General features: G+C 49.8%; 1 long non-coding RNA gene and 1 other non-coding gene across 2 annotated transcripts; both read right to left on the bottom strand.

The window, feature by feature from the left end:
- Positions 1-1,803: 1,803 nt before the first annotated feature.
- Positions 1,804-3,467, bottom strand: LOC141576555 (uncharacterized). The gene is made up of 2 exons (XR_012504965.1): positions 2,676-3,467; positions 1,804-2,538 (listed from the first exon to the last, which is right to left on the bottom strand). It is a non-coding gene; the product is annotated as an uncharacterized LOC141576555 (long non-coding RNA).
- A 392-nt stretch (positions 3,468-3,859) lies between these two features.
- LOC141576556 (U6 spliceosomal RNA) lies at positions 3,860-3,968 on the bottom strand. The gene has a single exon (XR_012504966.1). It is a non-coding gene; the product is annotated as a U6 spliceosomal RNA (small nuclear RNA).
- Positions 3,969-14,059: the final 10,091 nt, after the last annotated feature.

Genomic DNA, 14,059 nt, shown 5'->3' with positions numbered 1-14,059 from the left:
GGAGGATCATTAGGTCATTCATTCATTCATTCATTCACTCATTCATTTGCTGGGGGGGGGGTGTCATTCGGTTTCTTATGCTCGCCCTGAAAACGGTCAACTGTCCTGACTGACTGGTTGCTGCTCACGGTTCCAGGCCTGTTGTTGAAACTGGAAGCTATCGATCTTACTGTTTCTACTGTATTTCACTCATTGAAAGTCATCATCATGCTGGGTCTCTGAGTCTTTCTCCGAGGAGAAGGTCGGTCACGGGACTAATGACCTGACAAAATAGCCTGAGTGACCAAGAAGGCCACACCTTGAGTGCTTATGAGATAACGAGATCTAACCACCAGCCTCTATAGAATGGGTCACCTGGAGGCATCGTGACACCATTCTGAGTCTTCTGATGAGAAAACGATTCTGTGGATGGTGATCGATGCCCGATTGTTTGAGCTATGGCTCTAGAACCACCCCACCCACTCCATCCCCAAGGTGGGTACACAGTTTTGAAGACGCTAGCCTGCTGTGAATCCCCTTTGCCCGGCAGAGCGATAAAATGGCCTCTTTGCTTCTAAGCTCCGAGACCTTGTCTCTGGATTCTTGGGCTCGTCGGGGACGGGGGCCGATCTTTTGGCAACAAGCGTGCTTCAGAAACAGCGGATGCCCGAGAAGGACACTCTGCCTCTCCCTCTTCTTCCGGGCCTGAAATGGGGAGGAAAAAAACATCGCTTCCCCTGGAAGCTGGAGTCCGGAACCCGCCATCCGGAGGGACTTCTGGCTTGGCCTTCTCCTGGGGTGGGGGGGGGGGAGGGCACGCCACTGCACGTGTTCTTTGTCAATTCCCTGTTTCTCTCTTCTCGAGTTATCTCTTTGGGACGGCTCCCACACTGGGTGAAAACAGACAGACAGGCTGGTATGTCTCCCTACCCCACCCTTCGCCCCCAAATGACTGATCTCCTGTCCCATCAGAATCACCACTTGTTTTCCAATGTGGCTTTCTTGGATCCTGGAGGACTTGTAAAGGAAAAGCCCAGCTGGGCTAACAAGCTAAAGTCACAAATCTAAGTGTGATAAGTGTCCGTTTACTGATCTAAGTTCTGCTGGGCTAACTCGTAAATCTGAAGTTTAGTGTCAGTTTACTGGGCTAACAAGCTAACTCGTAAATCCAAGCTCAACAAGTGTCAGTAACGTGATCTGTTCCAAATTGATAAGCTCCAGTGTACTGATCCTTTGCTTTTTGTTGTTTGAGCCTTATTGGCGAATAGACCCATATTTGTAATTAACCCTATGAAACCTCATGTGCACGTCTTGGAGGTGCTCAGAGCTTCGGAGCAGAAGCCCCTCTGAGCCCGCCGGCGTAATAAATCTGAGTACTCCAACCCTCCGAGTGGTGCTTGTTTCTTGGCTGGCCTGTCATTTCCGTAACAGACTGATATCAACTTAGAGCCAAGATGGGCGCAGAACTGAAGGAGCTTCTCGGCTGGCCTAAGAAGCCTGTCGTCGTGATGTGGGAGGCATTCTTTACGAGGGACCTATCTGATTAAGTGCTTGACCGCCTTTTGGACTTTGAACCAACTTGGAGATAGGAACTAGGATGAGAGGGCACCCGAAATAGCTCAGCAAACTCTTCTCCATCCTTAGAAGACAGACAGACAGACAGACAGACAGACAGACAGACAGACAGACAGAGTGTGTGTGTGTGTGTGTGTGTGTGCGCGCGCGCGCGCGCGCGTGTTTGTGCGCGTGCGGGGGTGTGGGAGAGGGAGGAGATGACGTCAGCGTACTGGACACTGTTTCAGTGACATGGGGAGTGCTGTCAACTAGGAAGGAACGTCATGTATTCTTCAGCCTTGTGTCTGTACAGGTGGGTACACTCAGGGTTCCAGAAAGGATGGGATATTCCTGGCAGTCGTCTACTGCCCTGGCATCGAGGGCTGGCTGGCTGGCTGGCTGTCATCCAAAGTGGAGGCTCTCGTGAAAGGGACGGAACCGAGTCCCGAGGAGATGCCTCCTTCACTGACTTTCATGTAAACACAGTGGACCACAGCCTCCGGAAAGAGGGTGGGTGGCACACGTGGCCCCAGTCTGTTCTGTCCATTCGGCAAATGGCCTGGGTTAGGGGAAACCCAGCATGGCGACCATCCGACAGGCCGACCCACTGACCCACGGACGTGCTCGGTTTCTCCCAGCTTCCTGGATGACCTCCCCCACCCACCCCCACCCCACCCGCATTCCTTCACCCACCGTGGTGTCTGGTGTCAGGGCACTTGGAAGATGACTCCCATTGTTCAATAGACAGGGGCAGGAAGATTCCTATAGGACCGCAAAAACAGTCAACTGGCCATACATACATACATACGTACAAACTTTTTGTCCCCAGAGGCCTCAGACCTCCTCTCTCTGGACACGCTGAACCCCAGTAACTGGCCCCCATTCAACTGCCACATAGTAGGGGTCATCCAGACGTTCTTGGGATGGTAGGTATGACTTCCAAAGGGGTTGAAGCCTTCCTTCCCCCGCTGCAAGCCTGATGCCATCAGCATGGCCAGGACACTGCTACAAACAAACAAACAAACAAACAAACAAACAAATAAACAAACAAACAAACACACACACACCACCACCACCAACAACAACAACAACAACAACGACAACAAAAGACAAACACATGCGTATGTGACTTGGGGACATACTTTCCGCAGCCTCCAGGGACGAAGGCACCCGCTTCGCTGGGTAAATCCTACGAGGCTTCACTAAAGCGCTTGCCAACTTACTTCTCAGAAGGATCGATCTCTGCCCCCATCACCCGCCATCATCAGGCAAGGTCGTCAGAATCCATGGGAGATATAGACTAGAAGAAGAAGTAGAGGAAGGAGGAGGAGGAGGTGGAGGAGGAGAATCAGTGACATGAGGTGTGTACGACTTCTTGTCTCCAAGAGGATTGAGTTTTAAATTTTTTTCTTTTCAGATACAAGGGAAAATAAACTTTTGTTTTTTCCCCTTCCTTCCCTTTTAGAGGCGGACACCCACATGGTAACTATCATACCTCTGTCAGCAGAATGGAATCCTTTCTCTTTTTCTCCCTCCCTGACCCTTCTGGGATTCAGAAATCCTCCGTGAGGATTTTTCTATTCTTGGCAGCAGAGTTATTAGCATCATTGACTTGGAGGCAAAAACTTAGGTTTCCATTAAACTGGGATAGACATGCATGGATAAGAGATACTAGTGCTACTCGTTTTCCTTAGGGTTCCCCTGTGTCTGTGGGTGTGTGTGTGTGTGTGTGTGTGTGTGTGTGTGTGTGTGTGTGTGTGTGTGTGTGTCTGTGTGTCTGTGTGTCTGTGTGTCTGTGTCTGTGTCTGTCTGCCTGCCTGCCTGCCTGCCTGCCTGCCTGCCTGCCTGCCTGTTTATTGTAGGAACTCTCTGTCAATGGAAGTATAGTTGACTTACAATGTTGTGTTCATTTATGACGTACGGCATAGTGATTCACTTATTCACACACACACACACACACACACACACACGTATACTTTTTCAGGATAGGTTATTACAAGCTATTGAACATAGTTCCCTGTGCTAGACAGTAGGACCTACTTGTGTACCTAGTTTGTATAGGGTGGTTTATATCTGCTAATCCCAAACTCCTGATTTATCCCTCTGCCCTCCCCCGTTCCTCCACCCTACCCTGTCCCCTGTGTTAACCATCGGTTTCTTTTCCATGTCTGCGAGTCCAGTCTGTTTCTGGTTTGTAAATAGGTTCCTTGGAGTCTTTTTAAAATGGAGTTATTTATGTATGGATGGGTGTCTTGACTTACTTTCAGATCCCACCTAGAAGTGATGGCATAGGATATCTGTCTTCCTCTGGGTGACTGACATCACTAAAGCTACGGAACGCTTCACGTATGTGCGTGTGTCGTCCACGTTCAGGGGCCGTGCTGATCTTCTCTGGATGGTTCCCGTGTTAGTCGATGTGCTGTGGCAGCAAGCGCTTGCCTTAGGGTTTTTGTCTCAACCTGAAAGCCGGCCCGGAGACTGAAGGTCTTCTAGTTGCCTCCACTATCTGCCTAGGACCATCTCCACGAACGTTTCCCATTTTCTCTCACCCTTTTGTCTTGGCATCATTGAGTACTAAAATGCTCCGTCTCCTGAAGCCCTGCAGACTGAAGCTGGACAACGGGAGGTAAACGTCAGAGAAATGGCCACAACAGCTCCTGTGGAAACCACCCTAGGGCCTGTTTTTGGAGGAGCCGCTCAGAGAGTTGAGCCAAACACCCCAGGACATCATCAGAGGCATTTCAAACTGCTCGAGCCGTTTCGATGACCCCGATGTGTGGAAATCTCCTACCAGACTGACCCCCTACTCCCGGCCCTGAATCTGGTTTCTCATCTGCTCCAATGATTAACCTTTGTGCTGTACTTTGGTTTTCCACACAAGTGCCTCTTAGGCGATACCTGACTGCTTGCTCCCTAGGCCTAGCTTCAGAAGCCCATCGACACCACCGCCTCCTGAGACGAGATACTACAACTGTTTCCTTGAACAGACCTGTTCTCAGAACTAAGAAACTGGGTCCATGAAACGCAGGCCCTCTAGGAAACTATTCCCTCCCTCCTGCCCCCACACCACACGCACGCACGCACGCACGCATGGACGCACATGCACAGTCAACAGCCCAGCTTTTAATGTGTAAAACTTCCAGGGAAGTTACAGAATAGGGAAATGTTGGGGTCCAGAGTAGGCTGCCCCAAAATGTGCCCGATGGACTATGCTGAATGAAAGGGACTTCACAACTGGCCAAGGGGGAGGGTATAGGTCAGTGGTAGACTGTGTGCTTAGCAAGCAAGCACAAGGTCCTGGGTTTAATCCCCAGTACCTTCGGTCAAAAATAAATACATAAAATCGAATTCCTCTCCCCGCCCCCCCCCAAAGTATACACTGCTGTATGTCAACTCTGTCTCAATAAAACTGGAAGAAAAAAAGGAAAAAAAAATGATTTAACAAAAGAAAGAAAGAAACAAACAAAGAACTGCCCGAGGCAAGAGGAACACTCTGGCCCTCCTTTCTGCCTCCCTGGAAGCAGGGGAAAAAGAATTTTGTTTTTTTAAAGTCTCCCATCCCAGAGGAATCTATCAAGTCAGAGGTCTGCTTCCATGCCCTTCCATGATTCTCAAACGGTGTAGTGGGGTTTACCCAGATTAGGAAAAGGAGGGGACTCCTTTGGCCTGAGACCAGGCGAGATTCTCCCCCTCCCTCCCGCCTCCCTCCGTGCAGTTGGGACGGGGTGGCCTAAGGGTGGGGAAATTGAAACCAAAGAACAAAAGCCGTTCAACAGAGAGGAGCCGGAGGCCAAGTCAAAGGCTCTGACCTGAGCACAGAGCTTTCTGCATTTGAATGAAGCGATTGAACGAGGCCCTGCCGAATGGATCCTCCTGACGTCCCCGCCCCCGCTTCCAGGAGACAGTCAGTCGATTTGGGACCGATCGGTGGAGAAGGCCTGGGAGGCGGCGGCGGCGGCGGTGGCGGCGGCGGCGGCGGAAGCAGCGGCGGGGGCGGGGGGGGGGGGTGGTGCGCGGGCGGGGGCGGGACCAACGGTCGCTCCAACTCTGCCTGCCTGCCTGTCTGCCTGCCTGCCTGCCTGCCTGCCTGCCTGCCTGCCTGCCTGCCTGCGGGGCTGAGGCCTGAGGGCCACGCTGGTTCCTGCCACTCAGGGAAACTTCTGCGGGTGTTGCCGAAAGATCGCCCTCCCCCACCCCGTCCCTGACGAGCCAAATAACCCAGAGACAGGGTCTTAGAGTTTAGAAGAAAAGAGGCAGCTTGATTGCTTTGCTGGGCAAAGGGGACTCACAGCAGGCTAGTGCCCTCCAAACTGTGAACCCGTCTTGGGGTTGGGGTTTCATGCTTCTGTGGACGAACAGGTTGGAGCATGAAAGGGAATCACAACAGGCGGGAGCACAAAAGGTGCTCATGATCAACAAGGGTCTCTGATGAAACTTCCTCCTAAATCTGGATGAGTGTCTGATAACATGGGACCTCCTGGTGGTCTAGTAGGTCATCAGCCCGTGACCTTCTTTATCTGGTCAGACTCACCCGGCGGCACCAGCGCCACGGAGGAACTCGGGGTGGGGGGTGGGGGGTGGGAGGGGGCTGGTCGTTCTCCTGAGCTTATCCTCCCGTGACTCCCTTCCTGGGGAAAGACTCAGACGCCAAACATGATTGTCAAGTTGAACGATCAGAGGAAGGTCAAATCAAACAGTTAGAATCGACAACTTTAGCTGTTTTTAACAGTGGGCCTGGAGCTGGGAGCGGTGTCTGGTCAGTCGAGTTTGCTGATCGTTCTAAAAGCAAGCAGTAAGCATAAAGCCAAAAATTGGCTTAGCCTAAGTGCGGCCACTTCATGATTCCTCCTTCACTGGGGGCTGAGGCGTGGGGGAGGGCGGGGGTGGGGGACAGGACTGAGGTGGCGGCGAACTTCTCCGTGAATGCTCGGAGCCGAACTGCTCTCTGGGCCTAGGTCTGAAAAAGGCCTGAGTCTCAGCTATGACAGATTCTCTCTCTTTCTGGGCACATGGACTGACTCGCCCCGCATCCTCCCATCCTGTCAGACCCTTTGGACACACACCTCCACCTGAAGAGTTCTTTGGCCTCGTCCAGAAAAAACAAACACACGCACGAACAAAACCAAACGAGCACACAGAAACCCTGCTGATCTCCTTGGACCCCATTCACTTCGGAGAGTCCCTCTCGTAGAAATCCCCTCTGCTCGATGATTTCACCACAGCCGCCTCCCTTTCTCCGGCACAGTGACCCCCCACCCCCACCCCTGCGTGGGCCCTGTCCCTCTACCTATCAAAAACCAAACCCCAGGAGAAAAGAAAATCAGAATGCTGTTTTGAGCCACTGGATCTGTGAAAGGAACCAAACAGAAAGCTGAAATAACCAAACCAGCCGAACACCAAAAGCGAACAGACAGATACCCCAGAAAGAAGGGCACGCTGACCCTTGCCCCTTTCCTTCCTGGAATCAGGACATAACATAGATCTACACCCCACCCCCCACCCCACCCTCCCCAGATGTCTTCTTTATGCCGGAACGAGAGTGACGTTCTTATTGTCAACGGTGCTGTTATGGAAATGACAGGCCGGCCAAGAAACAAGCACCACTCGGAGGGTTGGAGTACTCAGATTTATTACGCCGGCGGGCTCAGAGGGGCTTCTGCTCCTAAGCCTTGAGCACCTCCAAGACGTGCACGTGAGGTTTTATAGGGTTAAGTACCAGCTTGGGGTATTCGGCCAATAGGCACGCAATAGCTTTAGCAACATCATTATCACGAAAGTAGAGGCAGTGAGGCAGCAAACCAACATTTCAAGGCCAGATATGTCTCTTTGAAAATCCAGCTGGCTAGCAAAATATGAACAGGGAATCAGCAAACCGGCACTTATTAATTTAGATTTACGAGTTAGCCCAGCAGAACTCAGATCAGTAATCCGACACTTGTTACACTTAGATTTGCGACTTAGCTTGTTATCCCAGCTGGGCTTTTCCTTCACAGTGTAAAGCGGAGAAGGAGAGAATTCTGTACAAACAGACCTCGATGAAAAGAATCCTCACCCTCTTTTAGGCCCCCACCTCAACACACGTGCGCGCACACGCGCGCACACACACACACACACACATGCATGCACGCACGCGCGCGTATAGTTACTCCTGTTCTCTCTCTTTCTCTCTCCCTCTTCCTTTCTTACTGATTTTTTAAAAATGTTTACTGATAACACAGAAAATAATTGCTTAAATGTTGTCCAGGAATGATATTCATTTTTGAAAACATGATATATATTGTAAAGGATTTGGGCTCCCTTAGAAAAATCCCAGTCCAGGCACGATTGTATAGCACCTCCTTTCACTTTCAAGTGTCTCATTTCAGACAATAAAGTAGCCAGTCATCTTCCTTGTGCATGACCTTTGTAACTGGCACAAGTCAAACGGCACAAAATTCAGACCCAATCTCCTGATCCATATGATTCTCATATTCTTTTTTTTTTTTTTTTTAGCGAGTCCAGAAGCTATGGGTCTGTGCCAACCACCCGTGGCTGTTCACTATCCAGCATTTCTTCCATTATCTTTATGTTGTCCTGTTTCTTGGAAGTATTAGTGCAGCTACTTTTCCCGATGGTCTGTCTCTGTCTCTGTCTCTCACTCTTTTCTCCTTCTTTTTTTTGGGGGGGGGAGGAGGGGGATGGGTTTGATTAGGTTATTTATTTATTTTAATGGTGGTTCTGGGGATTGAACCCAGGGCATCATGCATGCTAAGCAGGCACTCTAACAATGATCTATATCCTTCTCTACACCGCCCCCCCGACCCTCCAGCACCCCCCCCGTCCCCGGCCAGGGCCTGTCTTTGCTCAACCCAATAGAAAAGCATTTATGTTTTGCCAGTTTCCTGGGTCCTTCTTTGTTTCATAAAACTGAGAAGAAATACACGTGGAAGTTCTCTCCTATGAATTGAACAGACTGAAGATCCTTTAAATAACCAAATGAGGTGGAAGTGCAGAGAGTACCATACGGGAACACACCGAGGCACATCGTCATCAAATTGACCAAAATTAAGGATAAGGAGAAAATATTAAAATGAACGAGAGAAAAGCAACAAATAACATACAAGGGAACTCCCGTAAGGTTATCAGCTGATTTTTCAGCAGAAACTCTACAGGCCAGAAGTGGGTGGCACAACATACTTAAAGTGATGAAAGGGAAAAACTGACAGGTAAGAATACTCTATTCAGCAAGGCTCTCGTTCAGATTTGAGGGAGAAATCAAAAGCTTCACAGATAAACAAAAGCTACAAGATTTCAGCACCATCAAGCCGGCTTTACAAGGAATGATAAAGGATGGTCTCAAGTCATCAAATCCTAAGAAAAGAGAACAAAAAGATGACAGAGAAAGGGAGGGGGGGAGAGAGGGAGAGAGAGAGGGGGAGAGAGGGGGGGAGGGAGAGAGAGAGAGAGAGAGAGAGAGAGAAAGAGAGAGAGAGAGAGAGGGAGGGAGGGAGGGAGGGAGGGAGGGAGGGAGGGAGAGGAGACCTTCGAAAGATTGCTTTGCCTGTTTAGGGTCTTCCGTTGTTCCTTAAAAATTTTGAAATTGTTTGTTCTAGTTCTGTGAGGAATGTCGTGAGTATTTTGACAGGGGTTGCATGGAACCTGCGGTTTGCTTTGGATAGTGTGGCCATGTTGATAGTATTGATTCTTCCAATGCAAGAGCACAAGGCATCTTTCCATTTCTTTGTGTCATTTCAGATTCTGGAGTATAGATAACCTCCTCGATTAAGTTTATTTCTAGGCATTTTACTGTTTTTGACTCAATGGAAGTGTTTATCCCAGTTATAAAATTCTGGTTTTTAAAGTGGAGGGGGGAAAAAAAAAAAGGAAAGGAAGGGCCACAAATGGCAAAATATCCTTCTTTCTCATGGGTGAATTGTATTCCATTACGTGTGTGTATGTGTGTGTGTGTGTGTGTGTGTGTGTGTGTGTGTGTGTGTCCCCTCTTCTTTATCTATTCAAATATTGATGTGCACTTAGGATGCTTCCGTATCTTGGCAATCATAAATGATGTTGCTGCTAATAGCAGGGTGTGTGTATCTTTTTGAATTCATTCTTCTTTTGTGGTTGGCTTTATTCCTTTGATAAGTATGTAAGTTTAAAAAGCTAAAGCTCTAAACCTTCCTGGAAACAATGAACAGTACATATATGTAAATTAAAAATATATGTGCAGTAAAAACATTTTAAAAAAATAAATAAATAAAAAAGAACGAAAGACAAGGAAATTAGCTATCAAGCCGTGAAAGACATGGAAGAAACTTAAAAGGCATCTTACTAAATCAAAGAAACCGGTCTGAAAATTGTTACCAACTGTACAATTCCAACCAAATGACATCCTGGAAAAGGCAAAGCTCTAGAAACAATCAAAAGATCATGGTATCCAGGGGTTTGGGGAGAGGGAGGGAAGGAGGAATGAACAGATGCAGCGTGAGGGATTTTTAAGGCGATGAAATTATTCTGTAGGATACCATAGTGGTGGCTGCATGTCATTGTACATTTGTCAAAACCCATAGAACGTACAACCTCAAGAGTGAACCGTCCTGTAAACTATGGACTTTGATGGATAATAACGTGTCCATGTCGGATCATCAGTTTTACCAAATAGGCCACACTGATGAGAGATGTTGAGGGGAGTGGAGGATATATGTGTGGGTGGGGAGGGCTATGTGAGAACTCTCTGTATTTTCTGCTCAATTCTGCTGTGAGCCTGAAACTGCTCTAGGAAATAAAGTCTATTAATCAAAAACAAAAACAAAAACAGAAACAGAAACAAAAACAAAACACCCAAATGAGGTGAACCAGGATTCAGTCATCCAAAATGGAGCTGGACGGCCAGTGGGAGGAACTTTGTTGCAGACATAGTCCTGTTTCAGGGAGGGGGACGTTGTCCCCTCCCTCTACACATCTTGAGTTCTCTGGGCTGGACTGATCCAAAAATGGACCCCAGACGGATCATTGAGCAGGAGCGACAGGGAACCTACTGTCTTTCATTCAAGCACTCATGTGTCCCCGAAGCAGGCAGCTTTTCTCCGTTTTAGGACAAGAAATCAGCCCTTTGTGCGAAATGGGCCGGGCTGAGAGCCTTTGGTTTTGGGTGACCCGTCCGTGAAGAATCGAGACGGAGTTTGGGTTTTGGGGAGGGGGGGAAGCCCCTGAAAGAAGTCACGAGGTTGGTTGGTTTCTCTAGGCTTCCGGGGCCTGAAGGCTCTCAGTGGGTGATCAGGGTGTTTTCCTAAGTCCAGATGCAGGGAGGGCACCCTCCACGGAAGTGATCGATTTCCCGCTTTCAGGGAGACAGAAAGAAGAGTCTGAGGGTCCCTCTTGCGTCTGCTGGCCCCTCGGCTTCTTCGGTCACTCTCATTTCTAACCCATCCGTGTGCCACGGAGGCACATACATGTTTGGGGTGGCCTCCCCTGGGTCCCGACACCGGCATCAATGGGGGGAGGGGGGGCATGAGTGGTCAGAACTGTATCAAGCTCAAGGGCACCACCAACCGGTTTCAAAAACAAATCTGCCAGCAGCTGCTAGCCGCAGCCTGGTTGTTTCAAAGTTCCCGCCTTGCTCTTGTGGTGTGTTTTCTTTCGTTTCCCCTTCTCCACTTGCCCCGTGGGGTAGTCTGATGACACACACTTCCAGTGCTTCTTTCTTGCATCTGTGTCTCCTGGGCTGCAGTCCTAAGAGCCCCCCCCATCGCCCCCGCCCCCCCCAATCAACTCGTTTCTTTACCCTCCACCAGGTCTCCTGGCTTGGAAATCTCGGCTCACAGCATGTGTCTCGTGTCCTCTCTGAATTCACGGGCCCAGCCATCCACCCTAAGGAGACGGAGGGAGGGAAGGAAGGTTTTGACCTGGCGACCTTCCTTGCCGGCATCCTCCGGATTTGGGACCCTTCAGTGCGCCACCTGCCACCCGCCATACCACTCTCACCCTGAGGCCTAGCCCTCGGGGCTCCGTCCACGCGGAAACCTGAACGCGGACGGACCTGGACGGTGGGCGGGGTGGGGGTGGGGGTGTGGAGGGGCTTGCTTCATCACTGCCGGAACCGTGGAGGCGACCGGGACAGACGCGTCCTTCAAGAGGTGAAGGGACACGTCGCCCGGGCTAGGTCCGTGCCACAGCATGTGATTTGGCTCTAAAAAGGAAACCAGGGACCCGTGGAGCCGAGAGACCTGTGGGAGACAGGCGGGGCCGTTTCTGCGTGCCCCTGACTCCCTGAAAGAAGCCAATCTGAAAAGGTGGCATCCTGTAGGGTACCGGCTCTGGAAGACATTCATTCTCAAAAGGGCAAAAGCCCCAGAGAGGGTGAAAAGATGAGTGGGGTCGGGGGTGGTGGTGGTGAAGGTTGTCTGTGTGGGTGTGTGTGTGTGTGGGTGTGTGGGTGTGGGTGTGGGTGTGGGTGTGTGTGTGTTGTGGCGGGGGGTTGTTGATGAATAGGTGGAGCACAGGGGACTTTTAAGCAGCGAAACTCTCCGGTAGGTAGGTCCACGATGGGATGAAAACCAACGTGTTGGATATGGCAATACCTAAGATGGGGTGAACTGAAAGAACCCTTCTGGGTGTCCCGCCCCTCAGCCGAAGTTTAAAGTCCTTCCTAAAGCCAGAAGGTAAAGACACACGAGAGCAATCTGAGGGGCCATCGCTGAGGAGTAACAGCGAGGCCAGTGAATCCAGTGAAAGACTGACTGACGTGGGGGCCTGGGTCCCTCGGCTCGACCCCCTTCCCCGGGAAACCGAAGCCTTCGACGCAGGGATGCGCTTTGACACGCTTCTGTCTCATCGGAGAAGGCTTCTTCTGCCTGGCATTGCGTGACGGGGCCGAGAAACCCGTCCTCTCCTCCTCTGCGTGAGGTAGCGGTCGCTCCCGCCTTTGCGCAGCGGTGAAGAAAGCTACCAGAAACACGGTTCTGCGTTTCTCTCGATACCGTGGGCGAGCGTCTCGGCTTTTCCTTGCGTTCCACCATGCAGTCAGATAGCATTCTCAAAACTAAGCGTGCCATGCAAATTTTCCTTTTCCTTTTTTAAAGTGACTGTCAAGAACTTAGGCAGCATCGAGTGAAAATGTTGGGCACCTTCATCTCTTGGTTTGTATGGAGCCAGCTAGGTCATCAGACCCACGTCACCATGATTTCTGAATTCTAAGATCCTTTCCAATCCATGATATTGTACACTCCTGGGTCATGGGATGTCACTATGGCTGATCAGGTCAAAGGGAATGTGTCCCTCCAGAGCACTTATTAACACGTCAGTTTATTTAAACGACAACAAAGGAAATTCCCTTCGGGCGATATTCATTCCACACGCTAAAGGAAAGCGATAGGTTGTGTGCCTGAGCCCACACAGTGTGACGCAGGAACGGGGTGGGGGTTGAGTGAGGAGGAACTCTGGCTAGTGTCCGGGACCTAACGGGAGATAGAGTGGAGGATTTTTGCCCTTCTTCAGGGACAGGGTGAATCGGCCCGAGGTTGACTTGTGCGCTCAGAAAGAGGGCCTTTACCGGATGCCCCGAGCAAGCAGACTTTTCTTTTCTTCTTCTTCTTTTCTTTTTTCAGTTTTATTGACATAGGTTTGACATACAGCCCTCTATCAGTTTCGGGTGTACAGCACAATGATTTGACTTCCATAGACTGTGAAGTGATTATTAGGTAACTTTAGTGACCAGGAAACAACGATATGTTAAAAGGGGGTTTAATCAACAGAACTGCTATTTCTGATGATCATCTATTCCTAAGAGAAAGGACAGATGAACACTCCAAAATGCAGGAAGTGCATAGTCACAGAATGATGAACAATCTTTACCCGTGCCGACGTTTTGACGCCAGGATACGTGGAAAGCTGAAGTTTTAGAACATAGAAATATTTGGCTCTCCATTTGACCTGGAAATCTCCTTGTTGGAAAGAAGCTAATTTCTCCTCCTCATCCTCGTCCTCCTCGTCCTCGTCCTCGTCCTCGTCCTCGTCCTCCTCCTGCCTTTTTAACTAAAAAAATAAAAAAATAAAATAAAAAAAATTTTTTTAACAAGAAGTTTTTATCTTTTTGGAGGGGGGACGGGTCATTAGGTGTCTTTATCTACGTTTCAATTAATTATTTAGATTTATTATACGTTTTCAGTGGTGGTACTGGGGACTGAGCCCAAGGCCTTGTGCATGCTGAGCACGCACTCTACCGCAGAGCTCTACGCTTTCCCAGAAAGGAGCAAATTTCTAAACATAGAACTGGATGAGTAGGTCAGCTTTTTGATCTCATAGAAGCAGCGGCCCAGTTCTCTGGGGGGAACCCTCCTTATCTTGTCCATCTCGACAACGTCAGAAACGTCTGTCTGCATAGCCCACAGTGGCCTGAGACTGAGGCCAGGGGGCTGAATCAGGTAGAACCTGAAACCGAATGGAAGAAACAAACAAACAAAAAAGGGTGGGGAGGGGCACGCGGAGGCCTTTTTAAACGTACACACTGCTGCGTGGTCTCCCTCGTCGAAACTCTAATTCGCAGCCT

The sequence above is a fragment of the Camelus bactrianus genome, unplaced genomic scaffold, assembly GCF_048773025.1.
Source record: "Camelus bactrianus isolate YW-2024 breed Bactrian camel unplaced genomic scaffold, ASM4877302v1 HiC_scaffold_124, whole genome shotgun sequence".
NCBI classification, from domain to species: Eukaryota; Metazoa; Chordata; class Mammalia; order Artiodactyla; family Camelidae; genus Camelus; species Camelus bactrianus.
The sequence above is the reverse complement of the archived record's forward strand: the minus strand, read 5'-3'. Positions and strand labels throughout refer to the sequence as shown.